A 13746-nucleotide genomic window follows, 5' to 3' on the forward strand; every position below is an offset into this window, starting at 1 on the left:
CCACATCTCGAGAGCGGAGGATCAGGGGAGCTGCCTCACATTATGTGCGGAGATGTGAACTTCAAACACCCAGAAGTGGAAACTGGCCTGAAGGACCCATTCCACATTGCCCTCCTTACCAGCTTCTCAATGTTTCTAATTAGTACAGATGAAGAACAGAGCAGATCTATCCCCAGATTAAGTTAGCAGCATCACGCACGTCCAGACGGGAGTGAGGCCATTTCCACCCATGCTGTCAGGCAACCAGGCAGCTCCCACGATGCTCCAGAGGTTCTGCGGAGAGTCGGAGCCAGTGAAGTCACCGCAAGGAGTGGACACCATAGCACGCCGCCTGAGGACAGCTTTATTTATGCTCTTGCAGAATGTACAAGCAGGTCTTGTTTTTCTGGATGATCAGGGAGCCGGCTCACATAGCGTTCGTGATTCTACATTTAGAATTGTGTCTTCATTCACATTCTTTCCACGCAGCTCACAGCTCCTGGACTGGGAGAGAGTGGCCACTTTGCCTGGGCCCGTCCCCTGAAAAGATGCCAGCTCCGGCTCACGCAGACCCCACGCTCTTGGTGGAGCTTGGGCTGAGTCGTCTGGCTGTGTTTTGTGCTTGAGGTGGTCCACACCGCTGCCCCACCAGGAGTGAGCCAGACATGGGGTCTCTGGGACGAGACAGCTGGAGGCACATTTTGGGGGAAATCAGATTCTACCGTGGTCAGCTATGGTCAGCCTAGCTGGATTGGGTCCCAGGCCAAACTCGGAGAGCTCCTGCTCCCAGGACAGGCTTTTGCCACGTCAACTACGTTTTATTGTTCTCTCTCGACCCCTCCTGCTGACGTCATTGACAGAGCTGCCAGCCACTGCCCTGCCCCCAAATGTTCCCTGAACCATCCTTACGGTTCTCTTTTCCCAATCAGCCACTCCAAGCAAACACCATCAGCACCTGCCACACAGCAAAGCTCACCACTTCTAGGATCCTAAACCAGACATGAGGTCATGTTCTCCACCTGTGAAGAATTAAAAGTAAGCTGGGGAAGAAACGTTCTGAGGAGCGGGAGGAAAGTAAGGGGCCCTGTTGAATGGTTTCAGCTCAGGTTACTCATTCCTCAAAACAAACTCCTCCTTAAAATGGGATTTAGAAATACAACTTTTCCTAAAATCCAGAACAAAATGATTTGGGGCAAAAGCAGATAGCATACAAACTGGCTGTATATTTGTTCCAATGTATAATTGTAGGGGGTGGGGGGTGGATTTAAAAAACTAGAGCATCAAATCCAGGATTTCTCAGGTATTGCTGTTGACTCCAAAGCTCTGTTTTTTAAAAAATAAGTCAATCTGAATGCTCTTTACCGAAAGATAAGTAAACGATGGTACAGATGGTTGAAGATGTGGCAAAAATCAGGGAAAAAAATAACAAGTGAATGCCTACCATTTGAGAAGCTTTGTAATATAGAAGCATGTCTGTATGAGCTTATCTGATCTTCAACCCCACAGAGCGCAGGCAATCTGTCCATCTTAGAGATGAGTAAATTGAGGCACAGAGAGGCTAAGTGATTTGGCGGAAATACAAGAGGCTGGGGCTCTAAATCCCATTTATTGTTTGTTTTGTTTTGTTTTGTTTAATGCTGGTTGATCTCTCAAATCGATTCTTTTTATCTGCCAGGTTGGCTAGCATTGATTTTGACACTCAGGGGAGGTAAGTGGGGTGGGTAGAATCAAGGGGTTCACTTTGGGTGTCCCTCAAACCATCTCTGAGTGCTGATCAGTGAGCAGGAGTCCCCACAGACAGGACCTCCAAAGACAAGTTTAGAGGCTCCCAGGAGGAGGAAGGGCTGGATCGTCCTTTCGTTGGAGGTCTTGACCACTCCATCTGCAGGGCCACGAGGAGCTGTTCTTTGTGACTCGTTTGAACTGAAGTGCATAGACCCGTCTCCCTGGGATTCTGCTACTGGTAGGTTCGAGGCTGGAGGTGGTGCCAGGCCTTGAGTTAGGGCTGAGACTGAGGTCGCTGGCTGTGAGTAATCCACCGGGGCAGGCAGGGCAGTCCACAAATAGATTCAGAGGTACAGTGCAACACAGACTTCCAAAGGCTTTGGGCATCCACAAAGCAGGACACCAGTCTGAGACCAGGCACTTCGGCCTTCCCAGGCCCCAAGGAAGGGGAGTGTGAGAAAGGATCTTGAAAAAAAGAAAGAAATTCCTACATTAAAACTCTTGTGCTCTCCCAGGGTCAGCTTGGGGGGAGGTAAATAGAACACCCAGGAACTGGCATGGTGTGAGCAAAGGCAGGGGGTTGGAAAAGGTCTGGGGGGTCTGTGGGCAGTTTGGGGAACAGGTGACCTCAGGCCAAGATAGGAAGTGGCCATGGGAAGGCAGACATAAGCCCACCTCAGGGCTGTGAGAGGCCTGCCCTCCAGAGATGAGGAAGGGAGCTCTAACCTGGCACCTGGGCCTTGCCCACAACCACATCTGTCATGGCCAGGCTCACCCAGTGGGCACTTACCTTACCTGTTCTCTGATTATTTCATATCCTTCAGCAACTCTCATCCTGAAACCCCAGGCTAGCCTTCCCCCAGCCTGCAGCCAGGCATGTTATTTTGCTCCAAAAGCACAGCCCAGGACGGTTCCTTACTCGAGGAATGCAGGCTGCGGTCCTCCGAGCCGATGATGAAACGGGCTATTTCTGCCCCGGGGCATCAGCAGGCCTCTGGGCTCTGGTTCCAAGGCACACACCACAGTGTTTATAATGTTTCCCTAAACAAATGTTTTCCTTTGCATCTTGGGAGATTTTTATTCAAATCTCAGCACTAGAACAGTATTAAAAATCAATCTGAATAGAAGTTGGAATCCTGGGTTAGGATCCGGCTAAGAGGCAAGCAATTTCTCACTCCCCAAGTTATCTATTACCCGTGGCCAATCTGGATGTAAAAATAGCTGCTGAGGCTGTTTGTTTAATCTGACTGTTACATGACACCACGCGGGTGTTGCAGTGGGGACTGTTTGCCTCTTCCCCACCAAGAACACCATTTGGTTTCCCCCGGCTGGGTCTCTATTTAGGTACGCTTCCCCAACTTCCAGTGTCTGGCCAGCTTCTGGTCACTGATTTTCCTCAGGTGGGCAGGTTTGTGAACATTAAGAGATCTGGGTCTTGCATCCATTCCCCTCTATCTCTGGGCAGTCTGGCTGACAAGGGAAGAAATTTTGGCTGCTGGGCAAAGCCAGGCTGCTGGAAGAGTCAGGGTCCTGTCCGGTTCCTGGGAGGCCCGGAGAACAAGCAGCACGACTTGCGGAGAGCAGAAGGTAGGGTCAGATGCCGGTCTGGTTCCCTCGCAGAGGCTGGGAGGCACGAGCTCCCACGGGCCGCAGGGGTGTGCGCTCTGGGCCGGCGGGGCTGGGAGGCTGCCCGCCCATGTCAGGGAGCTGTGCAGGGCGCTGTGAGTGGCCAGGGCCATGTCGGGGCTGAGTTTCTCCGTGTGCTGCGTGTGCCGTGGCGACGGACTGCCGTCTGGACCGTGAGGAAGCAGAGGGTATGGTATAGACGGGTGCGACCTGGTCCTTCCGTGCATCGGTCAGGACACGCTGCTCCCACATGGCTGAGTGGGCACGAGTCTTGGGTGTGTCCAGGGCGCTATGTTGTCAAACGGGTGCGACCTTACAGGTTCTAGGGTGGGAGCCTGGCTCTCTTGTGTCCCCCACTGCGGGGTCAGGCGGGAGCCTACTGGTAATAAAGAGGACACTTGGTCCTCAGGACCTCATGGCCCGTGGACTCCGAGCGCACGCGTGGCTTCAGCAGGGAAAGCCCCCCAGGCTGCATGTTCTTCCGCACCCAGGGGTCCCCAACCAGACAGGTGGGCTGGCCTGAATCTACCATCGTATCTTTTCTCCCTCATGGAGAATTGATCCTTAAGAAGAACAAAATTGAATACGTGTGTAAAGTTAAATAGACCTTAAGAAGTTATTAACCTTAAGAAATTAAGAAGGATTTTTAACACCCCCATGGATATATTGATAATGCAGAGGGCTATGCATGGTGGATGAGGGACTATATGAGAAATCTCTGTAGTATAAATTTTGCTGAGAACCTAAAACTGCCCTAGAAAATAAAGGCCATTTTTAAAAAGACTGAATTATGAATCATTTCTTTCAACATATCTAGTCCAATTATAACAAACAATATTTGCAGTAATATTTTTTAAAACCCAAAATATAAGAGTCCTGGAGAGTAGATTAACAAATGTTTGTGTTAAACGAGGTCTAATTTTCCAGTATTTGTGCTCCCTTTACTACAGCGGTTGGTAAACCAAGGCTGTGGGCTGGGCACCTGGTTTTACAAATAAAGTTTTATTGGCACGCAGCCATACTCGTTCATTTACATAATGTCTTTGGCTGATGCCCACAACTGCCCCAGGCTGTGTGGCCAGAAAAAACTAAACCTTTACTACGCAGCCCTTTACAGAAAATGCTTGCTGACCCCCGTTGTACCACTCCTTAAGACGGATTGTTTTCGTTCACACACAAACAGCAGTAAGCATCCCAGCTTGTCCAGTCTGTGAGCTGGACCCTGCAGAAGCAATGACTCGCTCTGGAGCTCCTTGCCCCTCCACTGGGCTCGTCTTTCCAGTCTAGCTGGTGCAGGAAATGCTCAGCTTGCCCCTGGGAGAATTAGCTTTGCTGTGGAATAAGGCCTAGGTTGAGCAGGGCAGATTGTGCTTATCGGGATGGTTTATAAATAGACACGTCCGGGTGAGCCAGGTCCAGCCTGCATCTGCCCCCTGGTCTTTGAGAGGGGAACAATTGTGCCTGCTCGCTGGTGACCAGAAGCTCATTGGGGTGGGAGTGACCATAGCCTGCTGGGAGGACAGGGGCTGATGGAATGCTGGGTCCTAACAGTATAGGAACCTGGATCCCCTGGGAGCCCAGGAAACAAAGGTGTGCAGATGAGGCGAGGGAAGGCCCGGTGGCCCCGAGGCCCCTGAGGAAGAGTATGTCCACCCTGATGTCTTTTCCCTGGGACTCCAGCAAGTGATTTGGTGTTTTTTGCCTTTTGCTCCTGACCCTAAGGAAGCACAGGAGACCCTTACAGAAAGGGGAAGCCCCACGTCTGGAAATAGCCCTATTCCTCCAGCCTATGCCAGAAATCTCAGTAATTGAAACCAGCCAGCCAACAGAGCCAGGCCTGGGCCATCTTCCTCCTTGGCTTTCAGGCCTTCGCTCCATCTGCCCGGGGTTACTGGAGAGATGAAAAGGGCTTTCAGCGAAGACAGCCTTACGGAGACACAAGTGCTGACGTTTTCCCAACAGGCTACAGTGGTCTTGGTTTTATCTCTGTCTGAGAGTTTAAATCACATTTCAACAGACCCAGCCAATATATAGCCCTATAATGCAATCTCATGTCTCATTTCGTCAGTTGGGAAAACCCAAAACACCTCTTAGTTTCTGCTTGATCCCAGGGGTTGCAGAACATGAGCTGGGGGTATGGGGAAGGAGAGGACAAGACTCATTATAAATGCACAGGTCGAGGCCCGAAAATGGAATGTGTGGAGCACTGCTGAGCTGTGTCACCTCCAATGTAGGTCATCCCCATCACTCTGGAACATTTCCTGGAGGGGGCTGCGCGAGTGAGTACTACGTGGCAGCAATGTCAAGGCTGAGATGGAGTGGGTTCTTGGCTGCCCTCGGTTCCCAGGGCTGAAGAAGGCTTGGTGCGAAGCGCATTCCCTTCTGAGGTGCGGCTGTCAGAGTGTCTACAAATGTGATTCCAAGAGGAGCCAATGGAGCCAACGAACAAATGGCTTTCTCCCCAGGACTTGACAGACCACTCTTTCTCATTGAAGGAGAAAGCAGCCCTTCTGGACCACAGCCCATCAAAGCAGGGAGAGAACCTTCCGCGTAGTCTCCATTCTCAGCTTGGCTCTGAACTCCAGCCCAGAGAAGACACTGCACAGTGAGGGGCCTCTGAACCCATGGAGGTGCCCACGCCTGGCATCAGTAGGAACCCTTGGTTCCTTTGGGTCTCTGCCCCTGGACACTGTTCCCTGGCCTCAGTGAGTCCCTTCTGTCCCTGAGTGGCCCCTTCCCAGGTGGGCTTCAGCTGCTGAGGACTTCAAGGCTGAGTTAAAAGAAGGGTTTCATCTTAGCCACGTCCCATCTTAAAGCCTTTACCTGAAGCTTGATGAGGGAAGAGCGGAGGGGAACCTGAGATTCGCTTGGGCAACCAGTGCTTTCTCTACTCTCTGCCCAGTCTGGAGGTCAGTTTCGTGTCTCTGAGCCCTGCCTGCAATGGCCAGGTCGTGTTAGAGCTGCCGCCGGGCTTGCCCTGGCCTGGGGCGGCCTGGTCACATGCAGCACCACCAGCAATTAAGGGGCAGGAACTCAGACCCACTTGCTAAACCCACTGGCTCAGACCTGCTCCTTGCCCGCAGTGTCCCACCAAGTTCACCATAGGAATCTAGCTTTGTTACTCTGTATGCAAAATGCTTACACAGATCGCCTGGTTTTTTGTTTTGGTTTTCTGACTCATCTAGCATGCAATATTTCCTCAGACTGGTTCCAGTGACAGCTTAGGAGACGCAGGCATAGTTTTCAGGGAAAACAGCCGCCATACAAACACTGATGCTCTTAACGTTCAGCCAATAAGCATTCAGATGAGGGAATTGAGCGGTTTGCTCAGTCAGAGGAGCCAGTCAGAGGGCAAAGGTGCGAGCTGGTTCCAAGGACAGGCAAGCGTTGGGGGCTCTGGGCACTCGCTGGCTTGCTTCTCTCTCTTTCATGTCGGGGAAAGGCATTGTCCTCGTGACCTCGTGCCCCTAGCCCTGGCTTGGCGTAGATTGTACGGCGAGGACGGTGATGAGACTGACAGTTACCAGGTGTCAGCCGCCTCACAGACACGGATTCGCTGGGTCCTCACGAGGACCCTGGGAGGCGGGTATTACGTTAGGCTCCTTTTGCAGATGAGGAAACTGAAGCAGAAAGAGGTTTTGTAATTTCCCTAGGGCCACTCACAACCAGTACAGCCAAGAACCATGCCCCGGGAGGTCTGGCCTCAGTCCACGCCCTTCTCACTGTGTTATAGCGCCCCCGTCTGGAGGTTAGAAATGTGGCAAGCGGCATTCAGCGAGCACCTACTAGAGTCTTTCCGACAAGGCGATGGCACCCACTCCAGTACTCTTGCCTGGAAAATCCCGTGGATGGAGGAGCCTGGAAGGCTGCAGTCCATGGGGTCGCTGAGGGTCGGACACGACTGAGCGACTTCACTTTCACTTTTCACTTTCATGCATTGGAGAAGGAAATGGCAACCCACTCCAGTGTTCTTGCCTGGAGAATCCCAGGGACGGGGGAGCCTGGTTGGGCTGCCGTCTATGGGGTCACACAGACTCGGACACGACTGAAGTGACTTAGCAGCAGCTACAGTCTTTACATGCTGGAGCTCACCCTGAAAGCCTGTTGGCGGGTGTTAGCACCACAATGATAGATATGGAATTCCTTCTAAGGGAGGTCTGTTTCAAAAAGCCCAAGGTCTCTAGTGGTGTAAACTTCCATTTACTGAATCGTCTCTCTGTGTAGGTCTCTTCTGGGTCCTTGACACTTTTCATCTCTACCCTTCACCATCACACACAGAGGTGAGAACAGCTGCAGAGAATGAAGGGAGGCTCAGAGAGGTGGAGGGAACTTGCCCAGGTTGCACAGCGCTGGGAAACGGGACATAGTCTGGCTCTAATCTTTCCACTCCCCTGCTGGGTGCTGAGGCTGAAGCCAGCTGGGTGCCTGCACACAGACTGGCAGCAAAGCTTCCTTCCCAACTGCCTTCAAGCAAGCACTGCCTGGAGAGACCACCCTCTTCCCACATCCTGAACCCTGCAGATGGCACTGGTCTCTGCCTGTTCTCCCCCAACAGGCAACTGTCCCTTGGAGAGGGAAGCATTTCTGATTCATCTCTGTACCCTGCATATGCACAGCCTGCCCAGAGCCAGGTCTAGAGCCAGGCAGACACAGCCCAGACCAGTCATTGACCTGCATGCACCCCAAGTGGCCCAAGAGCATAGGACTCACCAGCACAACCTCCCAGAAAGAGGTCCAACCTCCAGTCGCTCGAGGCCTAGGGCAGCAGAATTCCAAGTGTGGTCCCAAGTGTCCCTGGATGCTCTAGCCCTGCCCCAACATCCTGAGAGAGCATCTCTGGGGTGGGCCCAGAACTCTGTTTAACAAGCCCTCCAGGGCATTCTGAGAAGCAAGGGCCACTGTCTTATGAAAGAGGAGAAGAGATTCCTTGTTTATCTCAGCAAGGAGAATTCCAAGAAACTGACTTTTTCCACTTCAACTCAAGTCATTGTTTTAAATAATCCTGTCTGTCTAAAGAGCACTATTCAATTTTTTTAGAAGGATTGCCTGGATGGTAAATTCTTTATCTCACCACTCTAAGCACTTCATAAGGAATTCTGTGAAAAACAGATGCTTGTCAGTTCTGTGACTGTGTCCCCAAAGCAGAGAAGTTCCCTTTCCTTCCCTGGAAGAGCTGGTCTCACAGCTGCCACATGGGTTGGAGAAAAGACAGCTGTCACTTACCAACCAGCCATTTCCGTTCTACGTCCTAGCCTCCAGCAGGAAATGAGGAGAAGGCCAGGGACAGTGGGGCTCTGATGTGTTTGTGGGGTTGGGGAGGGGTTAGAGATTCCCAAGGGCTCTGTGGGACACCCCTCCCCCAGCCCGGATACTCATATTCCTGACACTTCAGGGGCAGGATGCTGGATGCTGGATGCTCCTACGGGATGGCCGTGTCCAGCAGGTGCCTTCTCTAGCTTTACTAAAGCATATGCTCTCTGGTGGGGAGAGGAGGTGCTACAAGAAAGACCTCCACCCCTTCCTACCCTGTGGGGACACCATGGCAGAGGGAGACACCCACCCCGTAACCTTTTCTACTTTGGCTGCTCAAGGAGGGCAAAACTGCTTGGCACAGAGATTGGGGTCTGAATCCCAGCTCTGCCACTCCCTGGCTGTGTGATCTTGGGCAAGTTGCTCAGCCTCTCTGTTTCTTGGCTTCTACACCTCAGATTCCTTTGACACAGGTCCTATCTGACTTGGCCAGTGGTTGTCACCCCTGAGAAAGATGGTGGATGTGAACTTCATGGCAGTTAGCAGGAGCTGGGTCAGCTGTGGTGGCTCTTGCAGCTCTGCTTCTCTGCCTTTGCCACCCAGCCCTGTGGCACCAATTTACAGATGGGGAAGTGAAGTCTGCAGATGGTGAGGAGAGCCCTGTGCCTCTCTGCCCTCTTTGTGGTTCCAGGAGCTCTTCCTGGAGCTTCTTCTCTCTGCCCAAGCCTGGGACTCCCCTCAGGGCTGCTTTCCAGGGGTGTCCTCCCATATGGCCTGGCTCTCTTCCCAGGGGCTGGAGAGAGGATGGTTGCCTGAGGGACATCCCAATCCCAGCAAACCCACATGCCTCTTCCTCTGGGAGTCTCTGAAGCAGCCTCCTCTCTGAACAAGGCTCTCCAGAGTGGAGTTACAATTGCCCCTGTAACACCCACTTCATAGTCCATAGAGGCTTCCTCAAGGACCAGGCTGTACCTTCCCATCAGCCCCAAGGCTGAGGCTCAGATTGAGTGATTTGTCCAAAGTCTAACTGATTCCACAGCTCTTAAGTGAACAGTCAGGTGTCTATCTACTGAAAGCCTTGCTGGGTGGCCTGCCAAAGCTGGACTCCCAGGTGGAAAGGGATGCCCAGGACAGAAGACGGGATAGAGTGACTTTGGGTCTTAAGATGAGCTCCAGGGAGCCCTGCGGGTGACAGCCAGGAGTGGGGGACTACAGGGTGCCCAGGGGTGGGGTGGGGTGGTGCCGAGCACAGTTTCTCGGCCTGAAGCAGAATCTCCTGGAGTTGCCTCTTTAAATGTAGGATGCAGAGACCCTATCCCTCTCTAGCAGCCCCAGGTTCAAGCTCTGCACCACCAAGTATTAAATGTCTCTGGATTCAAGGTCTTCCTCTGTAAAAAAAGAAGCGTAATTTCTACTTTGCAGACTTGCTTCCTAATTACGTAATAAACAGGAAGCAATAATATAGTATATAAAGTGCCTATCTCATGCCAGGCCCTCTGTAAATGGGGGTTTCTTTTACTCATTCGTCCACTTGCTTAACAAATGAATGGCCCTCTGTTAGACCTAGGAGCTGTGCCGAACGAGGGAGGCAGCAGTGAAGCAGAAAGGCAAGGCCTGGCTCGTGGACCCAGCACCTGGTGGTCTTCTCCTCTCCCTAACAGTATGAATACGGTCAGACCCTAACAGTCCCTGTGTTTGGGCCTTGGATCTCTATTTCTCCATCCAAATGAGAACCTAGCATCACTATAAACAGGGCAACCCCAAACACAGCCTGATCAGGAATGATCAGATTCTGGTCTCAGTTCAGTTCAGTTCAGTCGCTCAGTCCTGTCCAACTCTTTGCGGGACAGTTTAAAAAAAAAAAAAAAAAAAACCACTACAGACTATAACTCATTATTGAGACCTCAAATCACTTACTATGTTGCACCTAGATTTTTTTTTTTTTTAAATGAATGACTACTATGGAATAGGATGAAAATATCAGAGTGGTCCATGTAAGCAAAGTAAGTTTGCTTCATGAATTTTCCTTGTTTTGTATTATATGTCTCAGCTGACTGTATGCTGTAATGTAGATGTATTTCTTGCTGTGTCTTGAGGGGAAAACGAGGGAAACCTCTGCTCCTGGAACATACGCAGAGAAAGACTGCACACATTCCCCGTTGCCCAGTAGCCTGCGTGTGGGTAAAGTGCACGGGAGGGCGGCTGGGGCTCACAGGGCTCAGGGAGCCTTCTTCTGTGCAGGCAGCCCCCCGGGCTGGGGGAGGACCCGGGCCTGGGGAGTCTGGTGGCTCTGAGCATCTCGAGCAGTGGCTGCCTCAGGGGCTAATTCCATGACCATTCCTTTCCTCAGCCCACTCCAGCGCAGGAAGCTGCACACACCCCCGACCAGGGCTGGGGGCAGAACTGAAGTTGCTGTTTATTGTCCCAGTTGCAGACGCGCAGGTAGAGGTGACGCTGCTTTGGAGCAGGACCTCGCCCTGGTCTCCAGCTCCTGCTGCCCAGAAGAGCCTAGTTTACTCCTATCTTATGTCACTTCCTACCGTTTCCAGAATACAGGACAGGATGTTCCTGGGAAAGGTAGAAGGAAGGGAGGGATGAACTTACAAAGGATGCTCCAAAGGCCTTACTAATGTTCTTTTCCTTTCTTCTGTAAAGCAGTTCTCAGCCGGCAGTGATCTTGCCCCAGGGGCCTTGGCAAACTCAGTGGTACAGAGGCTGAGAAGCCCTGTTATTAATACACAGATCATTAGCTCCATTTTACAGACAAGAAGCCTGAGGCTCACAGACTCCCTGTAAGTTAGCCAAGGTTGTAGTCAGCAAACGCAGGGTAGCACTGGGATCTGGCCCAGACGCCAGATGGGCTCAGCATTTCAGTGGCCCCTGTATTTCTGAAAGAGTTTTATGCCCGCTTCTAGCAGCTCCCCTGCCCTGGCCTGGCAGTGGTGTGGCCCCTGGACTTTGGGTTGCATCTAGCAAGGAGGCCAGAGGGTCACTGGGCTGAGCATCAAAACCATTTCTACCAGTTTCGCGCTTCTCGTTTCTTAGCCTCTCGTGGCTCCATCAACTCCCCTAAGGCCCCCTCTGGCAGTGGCTGGCACTGACCCCCCTCTCTGGGAAGGCACGAAGGAGGCAAGGGCAGAGTTGTTTAGGCTCAGGTCTCTTCTGCTCCTACTTTTACCTTTGATGGCAGCATAGTCACTCCTATAAAGGTAAACTGGGGCACCTCTGAGCTCACAAGAGAGCCCAGTACTCCTCGTCCAAGGAGCATCTGGCCACCAAGGCTGGTCCCCCAGTGTCTGCAGAGAGCTCTTAGTGGAGCCGTGCCAAAAAGCCAGCCAGTGCTGGACCTGAGCTCCTTCCCGTGGAGGGGAGGGTCCAAAGACTGCACTGACCAGGAGGCTTAAGGAGTGATTCTCAGCAATGCCAGCCATCAGGAATGATCAGAAACAGTGCTTCTGTTAGCCTTTGTGGGGTGAGAGCCCTGCCTGAGGATATAAGAGCAACTGCAAATCCGATGGGAGCCTGCAGGATTCAGAGGCTCCACAAGCCCATGTTCATGCTTCATCCCAACTCTGCCTCAGATGCCAGGTCATAGCAGAAATCAGCCATGGAAAATCAGTCCATGCTACAAAGCAGGGCTTTTGCCCCAGAGAGCAAAACATTGCTCTGCCCACCCTGGCCACGCAATCAGGAAACAGAAATGGAACTGAAAAGCAGGTTGCTGGAAGCCAGCCCATCACTTCATCGTTCTCCTCCTCTCCCTGCCTCTGCGCCTTGCCTCTCTGCTTACCTCCTACAACTGGATGGCCCCGGGTGTGTGACGCCAGGTACTGGCACCCTCCTGTTGTGGGGAGCGCTGGTTGGGTCAGACTCAATCTTCCCTGTGCCTCCAACTCCAGACATGGCCCCAGGTCTGGGCAATGCTCGGAGGTTCCTGAGGAAGCATCCCATCCAGACACTTTGGACCAGGGACCAAGGCTGGAAGCAGGAGTCAGGCTGCACTGAGTCCCAGAGAGAAAGCATCTCTGCTCCCCAGCTCTCTCCCAAGGGCAGGAGAACACCCACAGTGGCTGTGACCACAGGTCACAGCCAGCTCCTTGCACCTGGCGAGCCCAGGCGGGCTGGTTTCTTCAGTCACATCCCTAGGATCCCCTGGACTCCTACATGCTGCAGGGCTCTGAGGCCCCTGGCAAGCCCAGGCGGGCTGGTTTCTTCAGTCACATCCCTGGGATCCCCTGGACTCCTACATGCTGCAGGGCTCCGAGGCCCCTGGCGAGCCCAGGCGGGCTGGTTTCTTCAGTCACATCCCTGGGATTCCCTGGACTCCTACATGCTGCAGGGCTCCGAGGCCCCTGGCGAGCCCAGGTGGGCTGGTTTCTTCAGTCACATCCCTGGGATCCCCTGGACTCCTACGTGCTGCAGGGCTCCGAGGCCCCTGTGCATGTGATGTGATTCAGGAAGGATTTCTATGCATGCCAACTTGGCACTGCGGCTGGGGCCCCCAGTGCCAACCAACCATGTTCCTGGAGTTGGATGAAGTGGGCCCTGTCCTCTCCCAGCACTTAGAAGCCTCAGGGTTTGTGTGAGAACCCTTGGTTTTCCCAGTCTAGCCCCTAGGTTGGGGTTATCTAAGCCAGGCTGGGCCAGGATGCAAGCAGAATCCCCTACCCTGGAGTGCCAAGAGCCACACCAGTGGAGCCAAATGGTCAAACCAAGTGTGCGATGACCTGTGTGCACATCAAAGGTGCATTTTTCATGGTTAAGAGGCACTGCCCAATGGAAACCAGTCCAAGGCCGTCTAAGTGCAGCCTAGCGCCATCCCTCGGTTCGTCCAGCTCTGCAAGGAGAGGGCGCAGGTCAGCCCTGCCTGGGCTGGATCTCCAGCTCTAGAACCCAGAGGAGTGAACAAGGACTGAGTGGATGGATGTGGGAACAAGGTTCAAATGTGGCTTCTGAGAGTCCATGTCGACCTCTATTAGAATATAAATGATCTTGAAGTTTCTGATGTCCAAAAGTCCAGAGGAGTTATAAGAAGAGAGCGATCGTTGCATTGGGAACTAGCTAGGGAGGAATCATCAAAGGCCAGACTGCAGGGCCCTGGAGCCAAAGGCGGGTGTGATACAGCTCCAGCAATCTGTATGGGACAAGCTACCCAGGGAGCCTCAG

At 52.7% G+C, this 13746-nt stretch overlaps 1 protein-coding gene and 1 long non-coding RNA gene across 12 annotated transcripts in view; one reads left to right on the forward strand and one right to left on the reverse strand.

Annotated features, from left to right (window-relative positions):
* Nucleotides 1–13746, forward strand: part of C28H10orf71 (chromosome 28 C10orf71 homolog) — a 51128-nt gene that overhangs the window by 21559 nt on the left and 15823 nt on the right. For 3 of the 11 annotated variants that reach the window (XM_015461090.2, XM_010820753.3, XM_015461091.2), the window contains exon 2: nucleotides 909–1014. The exons of 2 other annotated variants lie outside the window; for them this stretch is intronic. The gene's annotated coding sequence lies outside the window, so the exon portion shown is untranslated. Of the gene's footprint in view, nucleotides 1–908; nucleotides 1015–1654; nucleotides 3292–5564; nucleotides 6240–13746 lie in introns of those variants that run through there. 6 more of the 11 variants (XM_005226628.5, XM_002698968.6, XM_005226630.5 and 3 more) reach the window with 4 other exon arrangements.
* On the reverse strand, nucleotides 326–2595 carry LOC112444730 (uncharacterized). Its single transcript, XR_003033078.2, has 2 exons — nucleotides 2495–2595; nucleotides 326–2169 (listed from the first exon to the last, which is right to left on the reverse strand). It is a non-coding gene; the product is annotated as an uncharacterized lncRNA (long non-coding RNA).

The sequence above is a fragment of the Bos taurus genome, chromosome 28 (assembly GCF_002263795.3).
Source record: "Bos taurus isolate L1 Dominette 01449 registration number 42190680 breed Hereford chromosome 28, ARS-UCD2.0, whole genome shotgun sequence".
Lineage (NCBI taxonomy): Eukaryota > Metazoa > Chordata > Mammalia > Artiodactyla > Bovidae > Bos > Bos taurus.